This window comes from Bison bison, unplaced genomic scaffold (assembly GCF_000754665.1).
Source record: "Bison bison bison isolate TAMUID 2011002044 unplaced genomic scaffold, Bison_UMD1.0 scf7180017864181, whole genome shotgun sequence".
Taxonomy (NCBI): domain Eukaryota; kingdom Metazoa; phylum Chordata; class Mammalia; order Artiodactyla; family Bovidae; genus Bison; species Bison bison.
The window spans coordinates 2,648,686-2,652,922 of NW_011494753.1; the positions used below are offsets into that span (position 1 = coordinate 2,648,686).

At 43.8% G+C, this 4,237-nt stretch overlaps 1 long non-coding RNA gene across 1 annotated transcript in view; it reads left to right on the forward strand.

The window, feature by feature from the left end:
• Positions 1-4,237, forward strand: part of LOC104990929 — a 25,052-nt gene continuing 20,815 nt past the window's right edge. Inside the window, exon 1 of the long non-coding RNA XR_825554.1 lies at positions 1-69. This is a non-coding gene — a long non-coding RNA (uncharacterized LOC104990929). The remainder of the gene's footprint in view (positions 70-4,237) is intronic.

Below are 4,237 nucleotides of genomic sequence, written 5' to 3' on the forward strand. Positions count from 1 at the left end.
GGAGGGAGGCGGCGGTGAATCACTTATAAATGACTCCGAAGCAGGACCTGGAGACTAAATTCCAGGAGGGTGAGTCTGAACCCCACGGGAAAGGCCCCTAACGGCGCCGGAGAGAGACGGGGCCGGAGACGGCGGGGGTCGCGACCTGGGGACCCGGTGGGCACGGCTTTGTGCGGGGGAAGCGCATCGCGGCGGGGTATTTCTGTGCGTCGTGAGGCTAAAAATATTTTGGGAGGCGGAAGCGTTAGGCAGGCGTTAGAGTGGGAGAGGGAGCCCTTGCCACGTGGCACAGCCTTGGTACCGTGATTGTCGTTGAGAGGAAGAGGGCGCGGAGAAGGTAATCTGTTGTAGGGTGGCGGCGGCGGCTGTTTCGGGCGCCGTGCCGGGCTCCCCCGTCCGCTTGGGCGTTCGAGGGTTGTCGCTCCGGGGCAGCTGGAGCCGGGAGGTGGGGTACTTCGCGGAGTGCGTGAGGTTTGCGCCTCCGGCTGGGAGAACTGCGTGTTAAGATGGCCGCCCCATCACAGGCGCCGGCGCCTAGGTTCCCGGCTTGAGGCTGCACACGCGGCTTTAGGGCAGAGGAGTGTCTCCTTCTTCCCCCGCCTCGGAGCGGGAACCCGTTCTTCTGCAGTGGCCGGCGTGGAGGTGGGTGGGGACAGGAGAAAAAGCGCGAGCATCCGAGTCGGCTTTGTGTCTCCGGAAGGTATCCTTTTGCCGTCCGAAAAGCCGAGTGCCAAGGTCCTATGGGAACGTGAGCGCGCTCTCGGCGCGCTGTGGATTAGTAAAACAATAACTGAAAACTGCCTTAATATGTTTTCATTTAGAAGTCCCGTTACCTTGATGTCAGCCTTTTAAGTACGGCAGTGGTTTGGCTAATTGCGGTAATATTTGATTAACAGTGATTTGAAAGTTGAGTTTTTACTGTCTCCCATCAACGTGTAGGCTGACTGTTGTTGCTGCTGCTAAGTCACTTCAGTCGTGTCCGACTCTATGTGACCCCATGGACGAAAGCCCACCAGGCTCCCCCGTCCCTGGGATTCCCCAGGCAAGAACACTGGAGTGGGTTGCCATTTCCTTCTCCATTGCATGAAAGTGAAAAATGAAAGGGAGGTCGCTCAGTCGTGTAGGACTCTTCACGACCCCATGGACTGCAGCCCACCAGGCTCCTCCGTCCATGGGATTTTCCAGGCAAGAGTACTGGAGTGGGATGCCATCTGATTGTAGAGAGCTTGATTTCAAGGGGAAGACAGCTCTGTAATTTTCACAATTACTTTATCTATTAATTTACGTTGGAGACTTAACAGTAAACTAAAGTGGAAGTGAAGTTTTGTAAGGCTAGCAACTTTAAAATTATCCTTCATTATCACAGAGTCGGACACGACTGAAGCGACTTAGCAGCAGCAGCAGCATTATGGCTGTACGTGTTAGTTACCATGGATGTCAAGATGTCTGCAAAAAATTGTAGGGATTTTCAAACTTTGATGTGTGTTAGAATTACTTTTAGTCATATACACAAAACCCAAGTGTATTGTAACTATGGAATATTTAAGAGGTTGCCGAGGTTGTTTTCCCCATAACTGACTCTTAATACCTGCTTTCTCCCACTCGGAGAAGCTATGTGACTACTTCTGTGGATTGCTTTTTTTAAACCAGATGTTTTAGAGCAAGGATTCTTGATGTAGGGTGTTTATAATTCAGAACACCCCTTGAACTTTGACGGGAGAAAGCTTTTTCTATTTTCTAACTAAAATTTGTAGTTCAGTTATGACTAGGTTTCCTCCCCCACAAAAAATCAAAACAACCCTCCCACAGTAGTATTAGCTGTATGTTTTCACATCCCAGCATAAAGTTGTGGGAGATACATTCAGGTGTAATGTATGCTGTTCCTTTCAGAATTGTGGTAGCTCGTGGATCAGCAGCTAAATGTTTGTTGTAGCAATGAAGGAGCTCATAGAATACCACAGCACATGATATTCTAAATGTTTTTATAACTCTTTCAATACAGTTGGTTTCTTTTGTAGTACTGTTTTACATGTTTGTAGAAAAATTCTGGCCCAAAGACAACCGGACTGTGAAGGATCCATGGCACAAAAAATTAATCCTCGATGTAGGACATCGAAGGAAAATGACGCAGATTTGGGATAGTTAAGGATGGCTTTCTGGAGGAAGTGCTTTACTTCTAAACTGGCAGAATGATAGTGGGAGAGGAGATAGAGTAAAGGTGTATCCATGTGCTGCTGCAAGCAGTGAATTAGAGAAGAGGGCTGCAGAGGATGAGATGCTTAGATAGCATCACAGACTTCAGTGGACATGAATTTGAGCAAATTCTAGGAGACAGTGAAAAACAGGGAAGCCTGGCAGTGCTGTGACCCCATGGGTTAGTTAGTTAGTTCCTTTCTTGTAAGGAAAAAGGAATATTCTTTTGGAACTAACACCTTTATTAAAACACTGAAGAAGAATTGAGCTTCTGTAATGGTGAAAATATGAATGATGGTAAAGCTTTTATCATGATTCTTTTTTAAACTTGAAAGTTTCTCTTGTTAAACAATGGTACAGCATATATAAGCATGGAATCAAGATTGCTGGGAGAAATATCAATAACCTCAGATACGCAGATGACACCAGCCTTACGGCAGAAAGCGAAGAACTAAAGAGCCTCTTGATGAAAGTGAAAGAGGAGAGTGAAAAAGTTGGCTTAAAACTCAGCATTCAAAAACTAAGATCATGGCATCCAGGCCCATCACTTCATGGCAAATAGATGGGGAAACAATGGAAACAGTGACAGACTTTATTTTGGGGGGCTGAAAAATCACTGCAGATGGTGACTGCAGCCATGAAATTAAAAGATGCTTGCTCCTTGGAAGAAGAGCTATGACCAATCTAGACAGCATGTTCAAAAGCAGAGACATTACTTTGTCAACAAAGGTCCATCTAGTCCAAGCTATGGTTTTTTCTAGTAGTCATGTATGGATGTAAGAGTTGGACTATAAAGAAAACTGAGCGCCAAATAATTGATGCTTTCAAACTGTGGTGTTGCAGAAGACTCCCTTGGACTGCAAGAAGATCCAACCAGTCAGTCCTAAAGGAAATCAGTACTGAATATTCATTGGAAAGACTGATGCTGAAGTGCCAATACTTTGGCCACCTGATGCGAAAAACTGACTCATTGAAAAAGACCCTGATGCTGGGAAAGATTGAAGGCAGGAAGAGAAGGGGACTACAGAGGATGAGATGCTTGGATGGCCTTACAGACTCGATGGACATGAGTTTGAGATGGACTAGGAAGCCTGGTGTACTGCAGTCCATGGGGTCACAAAGAGTCGGACACGACTGAAACGACTTAGCCCACAAGAAGAACACAAGATTTTTTTCATCTGTTACTTTGCTGGTTGCTGATAATCTGCAGCAGAATAACTTATTGACTTGTGTAAACTAATGAACTTTTAAAATAATGTGGTGTAAGTATTTTTAACTGAATTTGTTTTTGCATTTTAGCTTTTTGACTAGTTAGACTTTGAGAAAGCACAACTACAACTTTTGTTAGCTATTCTTGGATAGCTTATCTAGCCCATTGATTTAAGGTTTAGGGTGAGCTTCTGTGCGTATGGTTTTTCAAATTTGTTGGACTAACTCCCAACAAGTGACTTTATGACTGTTCAGCAGTATAACTTTGAATACTTAAGTGGTCTAAAGGCTTAAATGATGTTCTTTTCAAGAGGCTCATTAGGCTCATTTTGGCCACTAAAGAGTTTCCGTGTAGAGCTTGTCTTTGAAAGATAACTGTACTCAGGTAGTCTTTTTTTTTTTTTTCCTTCAGTATTTCTAAGTTAATTTTTTCTTTTTTATTTCAGTTTGTAAGTTGCCATAAAGGATAAACAAGTGAAATACTTTTTACATTTCAGTGGTTGGAATAAAAAGTACTAGATTTTTTAAAGCAATTTTTATTTATAATTTACAAGGAGGCTTTGTGTCATAAAATGATAGAAGCATATGCTTCTTAGTTCTTGCACAGTTATAATGTAAATACATATTAGAGCAAAGCTGAACCATTTGTAGTATGATGAAAATATAGAAACTAGGGTATACAGCTGTTTTGTTTTACATTCTTTGGCATATTTCTTGTGTTCTGGTATAATATGTAATAGTTATTCAGTTCAGTTGCTCAGTCGTGTCCGACTCTTTGCGACCCCATGGACTGCAGCATGCCAGGCTTCCCTGTCCATCACCAACTCCTGGAGCT